Source organism: Lactuca virosa, chromosome 8, assembly GCF_052849685.1.
Source record: "Lactuca virosa cultivar CGN04683 chromosome 8, Lactuca_virosa_CGN04683_v6, whole genome shotgun sequence".
In the NCBI taxonomy this organism is placed as follows: Eukaryota; Viridiplantae; Streptophyta; class Magnoliopsida; order Asterales; family Asteraceae; genus Lactuca; species Lactuca virosa.
In genome coordinates this window covers 62,096,813-62,117,934 of record NC_136433.1, presented here as the reverse complement: position 1 = coordinate 62,117,934, position 21,122 = coordinate 62,096,813, and positions in this window count along the sequence as shown.

Sequence of the window (21,122 nt, the reverse complement as noted above, 5' to 3'; positions counted from 1 at the left end):
TCTTCTCATCAGTTTCAGGATTGTCTATAATGATTGCATCATAATCCTTCTGGGTTTTGACTTCTTTCTTCGTTATTGAAAACTTGTATGTTTCTTTTGTTATTGCATGCCATATTGTAGATCCATGTTCTTCTATTCCAGTACGTAATCTTCGAAGCAAAGCACCTAGACCTCATAATCTTCTGGAAAAAGGACAAGAATCCTTGTTGTTGAACTGATGCTACTTGGGAGGTTGAATGAAAGAGATTGAAGATAGTCGTTAGCCATAATATCAAGAATTCAAGAAAATAAAATATAGAACCAGATGTATAAACTATAATCGGGTTCAAGGGTAAACTAGAGATCTAGATCTGGAATCAGCAATCGATTGAGATGATTGTGACAACAATAGTAGATCTGAGTAAATCGTAAAACCCTAATGCAAAACCCTTTAATCGACAGAAGAATAGCTAATTAATTCCACTATCTCCTGCTCTAATACCAATTGTTGTAAAAAATAAAGATCGATAGTTTTTATATTAATCAGATGAATAAATGATAAGAAACAATAATGATCAAAAGTGTGATAAATGATTGTATTAAACACAACTCTACAAGAGTTCTTAAATACGAAAATTTTCTGTGAGAGCTTCAAAAATTTTAGCCCTATAGTTACATGTATGCTATCTATAGAGACTATTTAGATACTAAAACCGAACATGGACATGCCCATTTTGGAAGAAACAAACCCTAATAGCATACATTTGACACAACACTTTATTAACCCTAACAGTTATGGGAAGGATCGAAGTAGTCCTTCATACCACAGATCTTATCCATCAGATCAGGCAGAGACTGCAGACCGCTCAGAGTCGGCAGAAGAGCTATGCTGACCGAGACCGGTCAGAATTGGAATTTCAGGTTGGCAATATGGTGCTCCCGGAGGTCTCGCTCTGGAATGGTGTGATACGCTTCAAGAAGAGGGGGAAATTGGGTCCCCGGTTTATTAGACCTTTTCGGGTGATTGCCAGGGTTGGCAAGGTGGCTTATAGGTTGAATTTTCCGACGGAGCTCATTCAGATCCACAGCACATTCGATGTCTCTCAGTTGTGGAAATGTGTATTGGACAGCGAGGTATTGGTACCGTTGGATGATATTCAGGTCGATGAGTACATGAACTATGTTGAGATATCGATAGCTATCCTAGAAAAGAAGATGAAGGTCCTACACAACAAGGAGATACCTTTGGTAAAGGTACAATGGCAACATTGGAGAGGCTCCGAGTGGACCTGGGAGCCAGAGGCTAAGATTCGGGAGCATTATCAAGAGTTATCCGCCGTATCCAACCTCAAGGACGGAGTTTAGTTCAATTGGGGGAGAATTGTAACATTCCGATGGTGAGGTACTTCTAAATTTGACCCTATAATTGAATTATATTGCATTTTGGTCCCTAAGTGTGAGAAACAGTGCAAAAGGGCCCTTAGTGGTATTTTGGTAAAATTGGGATTGAGGACTACGTTATGCGTACGTATGTACGCTAAGCGTACTAAGGTGCGCCTTAGTACGCTGGGCATACACTTCGTACGCAGTGTGTATGTGGAATGCATGCAAATTTAGGGCTTTCGCTCATATTTAAGCAACGTTATGGACTCATATCATCTTCTTACCGAACCTCCTTCTGTGATTTCAAACCTCAAGCAACCTAGAGCAAGAGAGAGAGCAAACTTTGAGCTTTTAAGAGGATTTGGGAGTGGTTTTGGAGAAAGAAGAATGTGGTGAGACAGTCTTGGAGTTGAGTGCACTTTGGATCTAAAATTTCTACTTGGTTTGCAACATCTTGATGGTATAAAGCTTGCATCTTTACCACTCTATCTTGTAGATCTAGGTTTTTGCTCTTTAAGTCACCTTTTTGGTCCCAAAATGATGATTCATGAACATAACATGTTCTTGACCCATTAAGCTGTGCTTTTAGACCCTTATAAGGGTCTTCAGTCATAAAAATGGATTCCAAGTGGTTGGTTTTGCTCAATGCATCATTAGAAGGTCTTAACTGATTAAGAAGTTGAGTTAAGCTCTTAATGGACATGAAAAGTCATAAAGTTGGAAACTTTATGACTCTTGAGGGTATTTTAGCCATGGATCTGAAAAATGGACGTAAGTGCTTAAGCCATTAAGCACTTATTGAGTTTTGAGGCTTCTGGGAATACGCCCCGCGTACATGGAGTATGCCCTACGTATGAGGTCAACCACCCCGATGGTGGTCAACATGCGAGTACGCCTAGTGTACCTTCGGAGTATGCCCCGCGTACCTTCGTAGTACGCCCCGCGTACTCACTCTGACTTGACTCAGCTGGATTGACTCAGTTGACTCAGTTGGTTTGACCAGTTAGACTTTGAATTTGACCAAGTTTGACCTTAAGGGTATTTTGGGATTTTGATTGAGTTTGGTCATTTGGTTGGAATAGGTGTCGATTAGAGTTGAGATTTGGAGTCGAGACCTCATCAACTTTTTTCCAGTTTGTGAGGTGAGTTTTCCTCACTGTACTTGCGGGTCGAAGTCACCAAGGCCGACCCATTAGATTAGATATCCTATTATGTGATAGTATGTTATTGTGCTATAGTGATCTATTAGATCGGTGTCCTGGTATATAGGATGATGCTATGCTTAGTGATCTGTAAGATCTGTCTATTGTCTGTTGAATGGTTATATGTATGTTTATCTGTTATGTATATGTCGAAATGTTGTGTGGTTGGCTTAAGGCGTACCAGTGTAGACTGAAGGCCAAGAGACCCAGGGCGTCTTGGATAGACTGCAAGCCTGAGAAGCGTACCAGTCAGGCCGAAGGCCCAGAGAAAGGTCCAAATAGGTGGAAGGTCTGGTGAGGCGTTCCAGTCATGCTGAAGGTTCTGTGAGCGTTCCAGATAGTCTGAAGGCCGATGTGGCGTTCCAGTCAGGCTGTAGGCTATGTATGCATGTTGTTTGTTGTTATGTTTTTGTTTATGTGGTGGTACTTTGGGGGAAGTTACTAAACGTTGGCTTATGGTTTTGGGTTATGTTTTAGGTACTTCTGATGACCGCGGGAAGGCGAAGGCGTGAACGTACACATCCTTTTGTTTATGACTTATGATTTTGGGAGACTCTGATATTTGGAAGTGTTTTGAAAACTATGATTTGTAAACAATTTATGAATTTGGGTTGATTTTAAAAATTTAAATTTCTTGTGATTTTATGGATGTTACTGAAGGAACCTATGAAGACGTAAGGGTTCACCTAGAGGAAGAGATTCCAGTTGAATCAGTTGACGATTCATTACCTATTAGACATTCCAGTAGAGTTAGAATGCCACCTGAGTTCTATGGTTTCCATATTACTACATATGGTGATACGTTTATCAGTGATAGTACACTGGTAATTTTTGATTAACCTGCTAACTACAAGGAAGCAATGGCAGGCCCTAAGGCAGCAAAATGGAAAGAGGTAATAGACAGCGAGATCAAGTCCATGTATGACAACCAAGTTTGAAATTTGGTTGATAATGTACCAGGTCGTAAGACAGTTGGGTGCAAGTGGATCTTCAAGAAGAACATTGACATGGATGGAAAAGCACACACTTTCAAAACTCGACTAGTTTTGAAAGGCTTTACTCAAACCCCAGGGGTTGACTATGATGAGACTTTCTCACCAGTGGCTAAGATAAAATCTATTAGGATAATGCTCGCCATAGCTGCATTTCATGACCATGAAATTTAGCAGATGGATGTCAAAACCGCTTTCCTTAATACGAAGTTGGCTGAGGATGTTTACATCAGTCATCAAGAGGGATTTGTTGATGCAAAGTTTCCTAATAGAATGTGAAAGCTTTAGAAATCCATATATGGATTGAAACAAGCATCTCGCAGATGGAATCTTTGCTTCGACGAGAAGTTCAAGGAGTTTGGTTTCTCTAGAAGTGAAGATGAGTCCTGTGTATATGTCAAAGCTAGTGGGAGTATAGTAACCTTCCTAGTGTTGTATGTTGATGACATACTTCTTATAGGAAACGACATTCCAACTTTGCAAGAGGTCAAGTCTTGTCTTGGAAAGTGTTTCTCTATAAAGGATCTGTTAGAGGCTGGCTATATTTTAGGGATAAGAATTCTAAGAGACATGAGTCTCTCATCCACCAGAATATCGTAGCCTTATTGAAATAAAATAGGCTACCGATACCCAAACCTCCTTCATCCCTAGATACTAAGAATTTATCCCATCTAACCCAATGCATACGTCTCTCATCCACATCTGCACCACAAAAAAAATCTAGCCCTCAAATCATCTAAAGAGTACAAAACCAAATAAGAGTAAGAAAAATGGACATCATGTAACTCCCTAACGATCTCGAAACAGATTTCACCAATGTAAGACCACTTCCAAACAAAAGGAACTTGGCCTTTTAACCCAAGTGCCTACTCTGAAAACGATTGAGAACTGGGTATCAAGCAGAGAAACACTCATAGACTGACCCATAGGAATTCCAAGATGGGAAAAGGAAGATCAGAGACTATACACCTAATCCTGTTAGCAACACTATGAAATTGGGACAAAGGAACACCCACACCAATCAACTTGAGTTTAAAGAAATAGATTTTCAGCCCTAATGCCATATAAAAACACTAGAGAATGCGAATAAGACCATTTACGTTTTCAGGTTCTCAAGACAACACCAGCATGACATCATCCACATAGAAGAGGTGCAGAATTTCAAACCCTAAAATATAAATCCCCCTAACAAAATTAGCCAATTGGGCCCTAAACAGAGCTACATGTAACCCCTTCATCGCCAAAATGAAGAGAAAATGAGATAACTGATCTCTTTGTCTCAAACCTCAATGAATTTGAAATTCATCAGTTAGAGAACCATTAACCAAAATAAATCCCTAGTGGTAGACAATAACTCTTTAATCCACCCACACCACAAAGGAGCAAATCCCATAATCTGCATGATCTCCAATAAATAGTCCCATGATAAAGAATCATAGGCTTTCTCAAAATCCACCTTAACAACACCAAGGGATTTCCAGTCACCTTGCTCCAAGCAACCACTTCATTGAGGAGGAAAGGACCATCTAAAATATGCATACCTTTAATAAAGGAAGGTTACTCTACGCTAACAACAATATCAATAACCTCCTCCAATCAATTAATTAAAAGTTTACTAATAATTTTATATTGGGAACCAATGAGGCTAATAGGCCTATAGTCTCTTACAACCTTCAGATCTCTGATTTTTGGAATCATAGTGAAAAAAGTTGTGTTACACCCCTTTGGAATAGAAGAATGATGAATGAAATATATGAAAAATGCCTCAATATCATCCGCTAAAAGATCCCAATACCGCTTTTGAAACCCAAAAGTAAAACCATCAGGGACAGGGGAATTAGTAGAACCACAATCCTAATCTGCCCTTTTAATCTCCTCACGGGTAAATGTTGAGTATTTGAGATATTGAAACTGATTTGACATATTTGGTTATTTAAGCCTTTTTAGGGATAATCATTTTAGGATTCCCTACGGTGCCTTTACAGTAGAAGTTCTTAATCGAGCTCTTCTAAGGCATTAGTTTTATATTAAGGCTTTGATTTTATATTTATGGTAAATATTTTATGTTCCCTATAAATAATCATTAGGTTAGATTTTGAGGTAGGCTTTTTTTCCAGATTAGGGTTTTTCTCTGTACGTTCATATCATAATCAATATACACGAAAACCTTTATCATATTACTTGCATATGATGGTGATTGATTCTTGATTGTTCTTGATATTCCGCATTCGTCATCTCGGATTTATTCCCAACAAGTGGTATCAGAGCAGGTTCTTGTAGATCCCAACGATTATTGCAACGATCGATCTTGTTTATGGCTATACTTTATCATGAATCCCACCTTATTCTTCAAGTTTTGTAAGTTTTCTGAAAAGAAAAAGTCTAATACCTCATTTTATTGCAAAATCTTGTTCAGATCTGTTATCTTCTTGAATCGTGCTCTGGAAGAGTATTCGAAGAAATATTTCATGTTTATTCGAATTTTTGTGTTCAAATCTACTTTATCTCTCCAAAAATCATTTTAGATCTGTTTTCTCTCTCTAGAAACCATCTCAGATCTGTTTTCTCTCTCTAGAATTCTCATCAGATCTACTTTCTCTCTCTTCCAGTTTTCTTTCTTGTTGAAGATTAAATGGCGGATTACAAGGTGTTAAAAGACATTAAGAGACTAGGATTAAAAGTTACATATCCAAAGTTTCGTCTTAAAGAAGGATATTTGTTTTGGGATGTTCCTGAATAATCTATGTTGAAGAATGCCATTGAGATGTATAATCTCTATGTTGATGAGACGATTGGTGATTTCACACAGATTTCTAGTGGTGGATTTAAAAGTAATCGTGTAGACGAAGATAAAGATTTTTTTAAAACAATTTATCATTATCAAAGAATATTTACTTTTGAAGGAAATACAACAGAATTCAGAAAAAGAAAGAAAAGAAAAAGGAGATGTTCTTGATGTTCTTGAAGAAGTTCATGATGTTCTTCAAATTTTTGAAGAAAAAGTAACTCCAGATCTTCTTGTTGAGGGGGAGTCAAGTGTTTCAAGTTTTTCAGAAGCTTCACCATCCGAATATAGTTGTTCTGAAGAAGAATCTCAAAGTAAATCTTCGGAAATCGTGAAAGTGAAGGAGTTTTATTCTATTGGAACATCTACATATAATTTTTTTTGTGTTGATGATGTATTTGAAGGATTGATTCCTTACAAAAAGTCAATAATTCAAGATGTTCAGATTTATCAAACTCCTAAGGATTGTGTTTAAAAGTCTTTAAATGTTCAGATTCAGAAAGATGAAAAGGTTGTTCAGATCCGAAATTTGTTTCTAAAGCCTAAAAATAAGAAAAGGAAGAACAAGAGGAAGAACAAGAGTAAAATAAAGAAAGTTTGGATGCCCAAAGTACAAGTACCTAATGCTTGTGAAAAAGTTGAGAAAGTTGAATTCAAACATGTTCAAAGAAACTTCAATTCTCATTTTTCTTCAGATAAAAATGTTAGAAGTTGGAAGGAAAAGAAAAAAGAATTTGGTTGGTTTAATGAAATTTATGGAAATTTTTGTTTGACAACAAAAAAGTGGGTATTATTTTCAAAAGATGATAGATTTTCTTCAAATAAATGGGTGTGCAAGAAACATACTTCAATGTTGAATCTTAAATAGGTACCAAAAGTCCCATAAAAAGTTTTGACCTTTATAAAAAAAAACGAAAAAGGGACAAAATCTGGTGAAATATTGTGAAGATTCAGTCAAATATATGAAATTGTGTTGAAGAAATCAATTTTATTGATTTTCTAATTGTTGGAAATGACAAAAAGGTGAAAGGTTGAAAAAGTGGGTGAAAAGTGACATTTTTTGCAAAAATAAGGTTGCTATCTGACACATTTCAGCAAAAGGGGTGCAAGCTGTCAGTTCACAACATTCAAGAGGGTCAGATTCGCAATTTCTTGAAAAATAGGGTTGCTTTCGGAAGTTCTTGGCAAAAATTGGTTAGTTTCGCATTTATGGGCAAATTTTGTCACTATATTAAAGTATGATAGATGAATTTTGCGCACTTGACCATCTGATCCTAATTTCATTCATTGAAACGACATTGACGAACAACGCAAGCTACGGACGTCAAGATGCGAATGTCCCAGACTACGAAGGTTCGCAATCCGCAATTCTGTTTACCGTAACAACCGCGAATCGCTCTGAACGTTCGCAGGCATTCGTAGTCCTTGAATCACGTTCGTGTTCATGGCTCGATGGTTCGCAGTTCCAAATTAAGAGTTCAGTGATTCGACTCTACAGGTTCGCAGTCCTCCATTCGCAGGTATAGGTTCACACTTAAGGACTCGTAATCGGGTCAACAAAGGTTCGCATTTAGAAACCAAAATCGGATCGGCAGCTATAACAAATCGGAATTGACTCGCTGTTTATACATTCGCATGATTGCAACCGGATTCACATCGGAAGTTCATAAAGGATTTGGAATTGGAATTTCCTAGATTCGCAAACGAACTCAATTGGAATCAGAATTTTTTTTGAAATCAACTATAAACGATTGTTCGGAGTTATGTGCTTCATAACTGCAATTGGGACTTCTAGCCTCTGAATTTGACACTGGAAAATAGGAACGAACCATATGTCGATGTCATAATTCAAAATCGGAGGAGTTCTAATCTTATAATCTCGTTCGTATTTTTCTTCAAAATCGGAATCATGATTTGCAGTCTGAACGGAATCACATTCGGTTTAAAAATCGAAATTGAAGGAATATAGTCTTCAGAATCAGTCTAAAGAAGTTGGAAATCAGAGTTGTGGTTTCGGAATTAAAGTTTGATCGGAGATATTTCATCAGATAATCTGATTTTGACTTTCTCTAGTCAAAGAACAAGTTCATCTCGTTCTAATTAAAAACAAAATTCATTTCTAATCCTTTTTCTTTGGTCTTATTCTTTTTAAATCCTTCTAAATAATTGTCTCTTATTCTATTCTTTTTGTCTAATATTCAAAAATTGAAAAATACAAAATTAATTTTTGTTATTTTTTCCAGTTTTAAAATTTGAGAATTGTTAATATTCTAAAGGGATTTATTTCATCAAATCTGATGGGTTTTGAAAATTGTTGGTGATTCTTCTTAACTTATTGGATTCTCTCCATGGTATTTGTTGAAGATTCAAGGGGGAGTGATGATTATTCAATGGGGAGTTCGTTTTTGGAAGACGATATTTGTTTCTCTTGCTTTGAAGACCCCATGTACTGATGAGTCTCACAATTTAGGGGGAGAAATGCCAAGAAGATCGGAAATCGTGATCTTCATCAGTTTCAACATCTAGGGGGAGATTGTTGAGTATTTGAGATATTAAAACTGATTTGTCATATTTGGTTATTTAGGGAAGCCTTTTTAGGGATAATCATTTTATGATTCCCTACGGTGCCTTTACAGTAGAAGTTGTTAATCGAGCTCTTCTAAGGCATTGGTTTTATATTAAGGCTTTGATTTTATATTTATGGTAGATATTTTATGTTCCCTATAAATAATCATTAGGTTATATTTTTAGGTAGGCATTTTTCCATATTAGGATTTTTCTCTGTACGTTCATATCATAATCAATATACACAAAAGCCTTTATCAGATTACTTGCATATGATGGTGATTGATTCTTGATTGTTCCTGATATTCCGCATTCGTCATCTCAGATTTATTCCCAACAGTAAAAGGAGACTACAACAGATCAACCTGAGTGTAAGATAAAGTACTAAAAGAAGGGCATCTGTCAAAGGTCATCAAGTTGTATTATCCAAAAAGAGAGATTGGTAATACGCATGAAACCCCTCCTTAACCCGAATTGGGTTATAAAACCAAACTTCATCAATCATAAGACCCCAAATAGCAATTTGATGCCTTTTGTGATAAAGAAGGCCATGGTAAAAACCTGAGTTCTCATCACCTTTTATGCTCCACTGAATTTTTGCCTTCTAAACAAGATCTACCTGTGCCAAGTGGTCTAGATCTGGCATCTCCTTTAATAAGGAAACTCCCCGCTCTCTCAAAGTAGCCAACCCATCATCACCTATTAAACGACAATCAATAGACTCAATTAACTCTTGGATGTTTTTCCTCTTAGTAGCTACCTATTCCTGATTATTAGAATTCCACCCCCTGAGATTAGTTTTAAGAGGCTGTAATTTCTTCTTGAAAGTAACCCAAGGAATATCTGAGACCGGCCCCCACAAATCACTAGACCAAGACTCTCACACAACCACATCAAATCCATCCATATCAAACCATGAATGTAAAAGATGAAAAGGAGTACGATCATAATCAACCCGATGCTCCAATAAAAGAATAGGATGATGGTCAGGGATCGTTTTCTCCAAAACAAAACTTGTAAGATGTGGAAAAGAACCTAGAAATCCATCTGTGACCAAGAATCTATCAATTTTACTAAATTTAGATCCCCACTTTTCACTCCAGGTAAAACAAGGGACATCAAAATGAATGTAAACAAGGTCCAAAGAATCAATAAAGTCATTAAAAACTCTCACAGAAGCTTGATTAAAAGTCAACCCCCAATCTTTCCATTTCATTTCGAACTTCATTAAAATTACCCATATTGATGCTATCCCCCAAAAAAGTGGAAATAAGATGAGAAATCTCATCCCACAAATGTATTTTGTTGTTTATTCCCGCAGAGCATAAACAACAATAAACGATACATCTAGACCCGAACATACCCATACTGCCTCAATAGCAACAAGCCACTCATTAATAGCAACCCATATCTGGGAAATACTATCTGAATCCCAAAAAATAAAGATACCACCCGAAGCTCCACGAGAAGGAGAGAAAACTTGCATAAAATAAGAATTACCCCAAACGATCTAATTGTATCTAAATCAACGTCTTCCATTTTATTTTCTTGAATCGCCAGAAAATTAACTGTATGTAGATACATAATTTTCTAATCCAACTCCTCTTATCTAAAGAGCCCTCCCCTTGAATATTTATAGAAAGACAATTCATAATCTTCTTTGCCTCGCTACGTGCCCTTGAAGTATTTCTTTAACACGATCCAAACATCTGTCTATATTGTACCCCAATGATTCTCCCATTTCAATGTTTATTTTTATTTCATTTAAAAATGAATTATTGTTAAAAAAAACCATCTGAAACATGATGATTGTCACCCAGAAAAGAATAGTACTGTTTTGAAAAATCCGGTTGATGCGAAAGTTCTTCCTTAGAAATATTAATACCCAAAACGCGTCAAACCCTCTTGAAAAACCCACTTGACTAGCATGAACTCGTGCATTAGGAAGTTTATCAGAAGAACCATCTCCATTAAAAGACAGCTTGTTCGAAACTGAGGCAATTTTCTGAGAGGTTGTTGAACAGGAACCGAATAAGGAGTAGTGGAGGCTGTTGTCAACACTACAACAGAAACTGATATCAGAACAACAACATGAGCTGTCATCGAGGCAGTAGGTGGCTGAAGACCTGCATCAGGCTGCTTTTGTGGAGCTGAAGAAAGAGAAGAATTGGTTTTAGGTCGAGGTAAAAAACCCTAGAGCATTTTGACTTTCATTTGTGTGAGTCTCATTCCGAGACTGACCCTGAAAGACCCATTAAAGTCATTTGAGGTGTTATTATTTTTTAATTATTCCAAAGTTTCATAAATTCCAAACGGGTGTTGAGAAGATTCATCATTGTCAATGTAAGATGTAATGCCCGTGTTTCTGGCTAGGCATTATTACTATGATGTAATAGTTAGGGTCAACAATTGTAACCTATTTTATGTAATAAAGAAGAATTATTTGAGTATTATGTGATTTATGTGAAATATACATGCTTATAACGATATAATAAAATAAGAATAAAATACGCGTCTAAAAGAAAATAATAATTAGACCCAATATCATTGAAGAGAGTTGAAGTAGTCGTGACAAGGATTCCGTAGATGTAAAGAATGCTAAAATCCGACTCATAACGAAGAAGTTATGAACCGTTGAAGTTTTGCGATTAAACGGCACGGCCCTACGTATCGTAAAAAGTAAATTTTTGACGAAATACTTTTTAACCTTAGACATATAAACAAAAGTCATAGTAAACGTTAAACCGAGAGCATGCATATAGAGAACGTCCTAATATGACTTCGTTAGAGGAAGTTATGATTTTTCTAAGATTCAGCATAGCAGTATACAGTCCAAAAATCGAATTTTAGATCGATCGATTTTTAGCCGACACAACCTAAACAAGAATTGAAGTTCTCAGTAATAAGAGCTCAACGATATAAAGGCAGTCGAGAACAGACGTCGGATGACAAAGTTATGAATTTTTAATGGACTTTAACTGTCTAAGCCTGTTAAAAAATAACTTTAACAATAAAGTCAAAATTGTTGGATTAGGTGTCTAAGCTCATAACTATAATTGGTATGTACTTGATTTGATATTAGCATGGTCCTTTTGGGTTGCCTTCACCATAACAATCTGATAGGATGAGTTTTGGAGAAAGAGGTTAATTGGTGATTTATTAATATATTACACGAATAATATATTAATTGAGAAATCATATTATTTAATTATTATTGATCAGAAATTAATTTAGTGATCAAAAGAAACTGATTAAAAGTACAGGGACTGATATTGGAGATCACTGATAGTTGCAATATTGGGCTGCTGGACTCCCTTGTAAAAGGTTGGACAAAATCTATAGGAGGCCCTATAGAAATCGTCCAAGGCCCTCTAGAAAGGGGGTTCATGGACTGCTTGGAGCCTAAGTCAAGAATTAGGGTTTCCACCTAAAACCCCTAGCAGCCACAAGTATTTAAAGGCCCCCTGAACTCTCAATTTCGTCCACTGCTTCCAAGGGAAACCCTAGCCGAAATTCTGCTCTCCTTCTCCTCATTCTTTGCTTGTGATGTTTGTAACTCCATTAGAGGTGCAACGTTTGGGGCACTAGGCTTTCGAAGGTCAAGGAATTGAACTGAAGATTGCATGTTACTAGTAGCTAACAAGAAAGGTATTCATCTAAACCCTAATATGATTAGATTTCGATTTTATATCTTAGAATTAGGGTTCTTGCTTTGGAAAATTAATTTTCATGTATAACTTGAGAAAAAGCTAGATCCAAAGCAATTAAGGTTGCATGTGCACCATAGGAATGTTGTAATGCTCAAAACCCATCAGTGGTATCAGATCTTAGGGTGTTTTTCTATTATATATGGTGCAATTGTATTTTGTTCAAAGATGAATCAAATTCGTTTTTGGCTTCTGTCTGATGAACTCGACGAGTTGGACCAACACGACGTGTCCATAACCTGACTCGACGAGTTGGTTCGTCAGATGGCAAATTTTTCGGATTTCAAGCCTAAATTAGATAAGGATCATTACCTTACATTGTTTTAACTGTTTAAATTCGAATTTTCTGATATGGTAATGAATATCCTCATCTAATTGAAAGATAATGGTCAAATTTTAAGATAATATTCAAAATTATGTGATTAGTTTAATTATTTAAAATTTGATCTAGAAGTTTTGAAAGGTTTTTAAATTTGACCTCAAGTTTTGGAATTTAAAATTTGAATTAAAAGTTTTAATTTTGAAATATTAAATTCTAAAACCCTAGTGTTTTAAAAGTTTAAAATACAACCCTTCTACTATTATAATATTAAAAAATTAATATGTATATATATGTATAAGATAAGTCAGTCTTACCGTTAGTGGGCCTCATTCATGAAGCCGATCTATAAGGGGGGTATAAGGAAACCACCTATAAAATGGCGGTTGAATGGGTGTCCACTCTCACCCACTACTTCCTTGATTGGTGGAGGATCGCTATCCGAATGGGTAGGATAGGACATTAATTGCTCATTAATAAGTATAATGAATATTATAAAGTAACTAAATGTTTTTATAAATTCCCAGTCTTAGTTACTTTAGGAAAATGTGAAAATGATGCTAGTCCATGACATTGCACTTTGCACCTTGTCAAGTCGTTAGTGGAGCGTGTTGTTGGATATAGTGTCTAAGCCCATAACTATATTTGGTATGTACTTGACCCGACCCGGCATGGTCCATTTGGGTTGCACTTCACCCGAACAATTTATGGATAATCTTTTGAGAATAGTATAAGTTATGATTTATTAATATATTATAAGTTCTAATATATTAATATAAAATCATATTATTTAATTAGTATTGATCTATAATTAATCTAGGATTAATTTAGAGATCAAAAGTATGACTAATTAAATATGGGCTCTTGTATTTATATAGTGTGGGCTAATGCTTATTTGGAATGGGCTAGGCTTGCATGGAAAGTCCATGGATACTCCATGGAGCTTTAACCCATGGATCTCATGGAAATGAAAAGACATGGGTATTAGGGTTTACATGGATGTAACCCTAATCCACCACACTATATAAAGGAGGCTTTGGTTCTTGAAATCACACTAGTTGATGTGTGTAAACCAAGAGGGCCGATTTCAAGAAGTTTGTGACTATTCTCTCAAGTTTCCAAGTTTGTGGTGATTTGTGACTTCCATTTGAGGCATCCACATTATTGGTGCTAGGCTCTCAAACTCCAAGCAATCAACTACTACTACAAGGTAAGTAATTCTACTAGTTTTATTTGATTCAAGTATCCCATGCCATGCTAGTTAGGATAAGAACCTTGGAAAAATAATTATTTGCATGTATCTTAGTCAAACATAGATCCAAGGTTTCTAGGGTTGCATGTACACCATAGGAGTGTTAGAATGCTCAAAACCCATCAATGGTATCAGAGCCTGGTTTGTTTATTTGATACTTGATGCAAAAAAAAAAAAACTTGAAAAATCGAAGTTTTGTTCAAAAGCTCGTATCAAAATTTTAAGTTTTGTATATGTACTTACGATTCTTGAATTTTTTGATATGAACACTCATAAACATATGAGTTTAGAAGATCATAGAAATTATGTGCTAATAATTGATTAGATTAATTCTTGATCTTTATATGTTTTAATGGAGTCCATAACTAGTTCTTAAGTTATGGATAACCAAAAGTCACATTTATAAATAACCATTAAAAGAACACATAGGTTACAAAAAATGAAGAGTCTTCATTTTTAATAACCATTAACTCATAAGTTATGAGAAATGAAAAGTTTTGAAAGTTTACAAAACTTGCCCTCAAGTTTTGGAACATGTAAAGTCATATTAAAAACTTTAGTTCCAACCCCTAGAATTTTAAAAATTAAAATTCAACCCTTATACTTTATAATATTATAAGTTTAATAATATTTATATATGTATAAGATCAAGTCGTCTTACCGCTAGTACGCCTCATTCACGAAGCCGGTCTATAAGGGGGGTATAAGGTTGTTGCCTATAAAATGGCAACTTAATGGGTGTCCACTCTCACCCACCGCTTCCTTGATCGGTGGAGGGTCGTTAGCCGAACGGGTAGGACAAGGACTTATAAATTCTCATTAAAAGTATAATGATAATACTAAAGTAACTAAACTTTATTGAATTCCCAATCTTAGTTATTTTAGGAAAATGTGAATAAGGTGCTAATCCATGAAATTACACTTTACACTTTGTTGAAGTCGTTAGTGGAGCGTGTGTGGTTAACCGCCACACTAACTTGAACTTAACAAGGTAGGTAAAGGGTGACTTAATGTTTATCATAGTATCGATGGAGCGTGTGTGGTTAACCGGCACATCGATTGAGGGGTAATACATTAAGGGTACCAAGTAATTTGCATGGTTACTTCACACCTTGTTTTGTGATCCTCGGCATCCCAGTCACAAAACTTGAAGGGCACACTCGAGATTGAAACATGCCATTGAAGAAAGTTCAATGAATCTCAAAGAATCTAGGAGTTTCTAAACCAATTAAAACCTAATTAAATATTTCGTTTTTCATGGTGGAAATTGGTGAATCGTCATTCACCTACCTTCAAATATATTATAGCTTAGATTACGGCATCCCTCTTCTAAGTTATAAAATATTGTGTTGGGTCCTAGCCTTAATATTACATTTGGGTGTTTTGTTAAGGACTATCTCTATATCTAATCTAATCTATTCCCTCTTCTTTTCAGATGTCTTCCAATAACAATGCTTCTGGCTCAAACCCTACTAGCTCCTTCTCTCTCATGAATCTTTGTGGGAGAGTCATCTTTGATGGGTCCAACTTTACAGATTGGATCAGAAACATCAGGATGGTCACTCGGTATGAGAACAAAGAATATGTTCTCGACAAGGAGCTGAAGGTACCCGAGCCAACTGCTACTCCTGAAGAGCTTGTTGAATATGAGGTACATGAAAGAGATGCTACAAAAATGGCATGCATCATGATGGCCACCATGACAGCCGAGCTCCAAAAGTCCTATGAGGACTATTATCCTTTTGAGATGCACCAGGACTTGATGGACTGCTACCATCAAAGTGCTCGTCAAGAGCGATATGAAATAATCTCCTCCATGATAACAACCCGAATGAAGGATGGTGAACCCATCACAGGCCACATGCAGAAAATGCAAAGGTATGTGGACCGTTTACTGAAGCTGAATGTGAACTTCCCTGAGGAGTTAGCAATAGACATCATTTTGCACTCCTTGCCATCGTGTTATGATCAATTCCGCATGACATATCACATGAACAAGGAAGAAGTCACCCTCAGCAAACTTCAAGGACTCTTGAAGACCGCCGAAAGTGGTCTAAAGGGTAAGTCGGTTGTTACTACTCCTACTCCTACTCCAACTGCGGCCAATGTCTTGGCAATCGGGCATGGCAAATGGAAGAAGAGAAAGAACCCTTCTAAGGGTACCAAGGGTAAGACCCTTGAAGGCTCCTCTTCAAGCAAAATCAAGAAAGGTTGTGTCACTCCTTCTGCTAACCCTAATGAGGCTGAATGCTTCTATTGCCATGAAAAGTCGCACTGGAAGCGAAACTGCCCAAAGTACCAGCAAGATTTGAAGAATGGGAAAGTAAAACCCAACCATGCAGGTATATACACTATATTGTCTAATAACTCACCTCATTCTAAGTCTTGGGTCCTTGATACAGGTTGTGGTATTCACATATGTTGTGATTTGCAGGGACTAAAAAGAAGTGAGAATGTGGAGCAGGGAAAGATAAACTTGATCATGGGAAACAGGAAAGCTTCACCTGTCACCAAGATAGGAGTTTATTCCTTAGTGCTAAATAGTGGGTTTACATTAGATTTGAATAAAGGTTATTATTCGCCAGAAATGGCAAGAAATGTTATTTCCTTTCATGCATTGTATAAACAAGGTTTTACCTTTTATTTTGATAATAATAATGGTAGTATTGATGCTTTCTTTAATAATGTTCTTTATTTTAAAGCATTACCTTGTGATGGCGTGTATGAAACTGTATCTGTTGTAGATAATCTAGGAAATAATGTATTGTGTATTAACTCTTCCACTAGCTTAGATAAAGCATCCTTATGGCATTGTCGTCTTGGACATGTAAGCAAGAAACGCATAGGCCAACTCCAAAAGGATGGAGTCTTGGAGTCATTTGACCTAAAGTCAGATGATAGTTGTGAATCTTGTTTGCTTGGTAAAATGACAAAGTCACCTTTTACTGGCACTTGTGCTAGGGGTGAAGGTTTGTTGGACCTCATACACACGGATGTGTGTGGACCCTTCAGAACCGCCACAAGAGATGCTAATTGTTTCTATGTGACTTTTACTGATGATTTTAGTAGATATGGATATGTCTACCTAATCAAGCATAAGTCAGAAACCTTTGAGAAATTCAAAGAGTTTAAGTAAGAAGTGGAGAATCAGTTGGGCAGGAACATTAAGATGCTTCGATCCGATCGTGGTGGTGAGTATCTTAGTACTGAGTTCCTTGACTATCTTAAGGAATGTGGGATTGTCTCACAATTGACACCTCCTAGGACACCACAGTTGAATGGTGTAGCTGAGAGGCGCAATCGGACCTTGTTGGACATGGTTCGTTCCATGATGAGTCGAGCTTCGCTACCAATCTCATTTTGGGGGTATGCCTTAGAGACTGCCGCCCATATCCTTAATCTAGTCCCTACAAAGAAGGTTTCCAAAAACACCTCACGGGTTGTGGACTGGAAAAGTTCCCAATCTAGACCACATCAAGATTTGGGGTTGCGAGGCTTTCGTGAGACGCGAGACTCACGATAAGCTCGAACCCCGAAGCGAAAGGTGTATTTTCATCGGCTACCCACAGAAATCCTTTGGTTACATCTTCTACAGACCCAGTGATAATGTGGTCTTTGTAGCAAGAAGAGGATTCTTTCGAGAGAGAGAATTCATGAGCCAAGGAGACAGTGGGAGGCAAATTGACCTTGAGGAAATTCAAGAGTCAAGTGGTGAAGGAACCTCAAACCCTAGCCCTCAACCTGAGGAGGAAACTCCTGTTGAGCCAACTGAAGAATCTATACCTCTGAGGCGTTCCACCAGAGTTAGGAATGCACCTGAGCATTATTATGGTTTTCATATTACTGCAGAAGGTGAGACACTTATCAGTGATAACACACTGGTAAATCTGGATGAGCCTAACAGCTACACGGAAGCCATGGCAGGCCCTGAGGCTACTAAATGGAAAGAGGCTATGGATAGCGAGATACAGTCCATGTATGACAATCAAGTTTGGAACTTGGTTGACAATGTACCTGATCGTAAGATAGTTGGGTGCAAATGGATCTTCAAGAAGAAGACCGACATGGATGGTAATGTACACACTTATAAGGCACGACTGGTTGCAAAGGGTTATTCTCAAACTCCGGGAGTTGATTATGATGAGACCTTTTCACCAGTGGCCAAGATTAAGTCTATTAGGGTTCTGTTAGCCATTGCTGCATTTCATGATTATGAAATATGGCAAATGGATGTCAAAACCGCTTTCCTTAATGGAAAGTTGGCTGAAGATGTTTACATGGTTCAGCCAGAGGGTTTTGTCAGTACAGAGTACCCCAGTAGAGTGTGTAAGCTCGAGAAATCCATTTATGGATTAAAACAGGCACCTCGCAGATGGAATCTTTGCTTTGATGAGAAAATCAAAGAATTTGGCTTTTCAAGGAGTGAAGATGAATCTTGTGTCTATATCAAGGCTAGTGGGAGTATGGTCAGCTTTTTGGTACTGTGTGTGGATGACATACTACTCATAGGAAATGACATCCCAACCCTACATGAAGTAAAGTCCTGGCTTGGGAAGTGTTTCGTTATGAAGGACCTTGGAGAAGCTGCCTATATCCTAGGGATAAGGATTTTGAGAAACAGGAGTAAAAGACTAATTGGACTTAGTCAAAGCACCTATGTGGACAAAGTGTTGAAAAGGTTCAACATGCATAACTCCAAGAAAGGAGAGTTACCCATCCAGAGTAACGCCAGATTGAGTAAGACACAAAGCCCTAGTACTGAGGCTGAGATAGCAGAAATGAGTCGAATACCTTATGCTTCAGCTGTAGGATCGATCATGTATGCTATGACGTGTACTCGACCTGATGTAGCCTTTGCTTTGAGGATGGTTAGCAGGTATCAGGGGAACCCTGGCAAGGCACACTGGATTGCGGTAAAGAATATCCTCAAGTACCTACGGAGGACTAAGGATTGGGTCCTTACCCTCGGTGGCAGTGAGGACTTGAGAGTTGTAGGGTACAGTGATGCTAGCTTTCAGACTGACAGGGATAATTTCCGCTCTCAGTCGGGCTGGGTCTTTACTCTAAACGGAGGGGCAATTACTTGGAAAAGTTCCAAGCAGGAGACAGTGGCTGATTCCACTTGTGAATCAGAGTATATAGCAGCAAGCGAGGCAGCAAAGGAGGCTATATGGCTAAAGAACTTCATCGGAGACCTTAGAGTTGTACCAGCTATAAAGGAGCCAATGGAGATTTTCTGTGACAGCAATAGTGCGGTTGCCTTAGCCAAGGAACCAAGAGATCATGGGAGATCCAGACACATTGACAGAAAATATCACTTCATCAGACATTGAATAGAAGAAGGAATCCTCGTGGCAAAGAGGGTATCATCGGATGAGAACCCAACAGATCCCCTCACGAAGGGACTGACTCGGGCTAAGCATCTCCAGCGTGCTCGGAGCATAGGGCTGAAGGATGATATTAGTTTTAGTAGTTAGATAATCTTGAAATTTGTAAAATGTAATTGACATTTGATGATAAATAAAAGTTGTTATTTATGAGTAAAGTGTTGCTATCTCTTGTCAATCGTTTACTATTATTTCTTTTTGCATGTTTTGACTTCCAGAATAATTATGTTATGGTTTATATCATATTATTCAAACTCTCCACAGTCGGTCATATGTTGGAAGTAGATATGAATCAAGACTGTCATGGGTTGGCTTGTAGAGGTCTAAGATGTTAGACAAAGCAGGGCTACAACACTCATAAGTGCTCATAAGTTCTGAGTATTGGATTCAACCCACGCTCACTTGTATCACTTCATGGAATTTATCTCGAGTGATCATGAGACGGTAATATCATATAAGTCTTCAAACCTAGAGATATGATTTGTTGCCTATGAGTTGGTTATGCATTGATTGCACAAAAACGCATTGGTAACTCGATGTTATAAACCGTGCTTTTGTGTGTAATTCAACAAGTAGTAGAGCAAACATATGAGTCGAAGTTTATCTGTTCCTTCTAGGATTAGAAGCGATATCTGGGCCCCTCGATGATTTTGTTTTGACCTATGTACCGGGCCCGGTCAGAACTAAATTGATGTGTTCAGTTAAGTTCTATGTCAAACAAATCGGAAATCGGGAAACAAATGCTGGACAATAAGCAAGACCTTGCTCCATGTATTTGTCCGGTTGATATCTAGAATAGAGGATTGTATGATCACTTATCTAAAATGGCGCTTCATAGTTCAACAGAGTTTAAAGAGCTACGATTGCTGATCGGTTCCTGAAGTCATACTTGCAACTATAGTTATTAGAATTAACCAAGTGGGAGACTGTTGGATATAGTGTCTAAGCCCATAACTATATTTGGTATGTACTTCACCCGACCCGGCATGGTCCATTTGGGTTGCACTTCACCCGAACAATTTAAGGATAATCTTTTGAGAATAGTATAAGTTATGATTTATTAATATATTATAAGTTCTAATATATTAATATAAAATCATATTATTTAATTAGTATTGATCTATAATTAATCTAGGATTAATTTAGAGATCAAAAGTATGACTAATTAAATATGGGCTCTTGTATTTATATAGTGTGGGCTAATGCTTATTTGGAATGGGCTAGGCTTGCATGGAAAGTCCATGGATACTCCATGGAGCTTTAACCCATGGATCTCATGGAAATGAAAAGACATGGGTATTAGGGTTTACATGGATGTAACCCTAATCCACCACACTATATAAAGGAGGCTTTGGTTCTTGAAATCACACTAGTTGATGTATGTAAACCAAGAGGGCCGATTTCAAGAAGTTTGTGACTATTCTCTCAAGTTTCCAAGTTTGTGGTGATTTGTGACTTCCATTTGAGGCATCCACATTATTGGTGCTAGGCTCTCAAACTCCAAGCAATCAACTACTACTACAAGGTAAGTAATTCTACTAGTTTTATTTG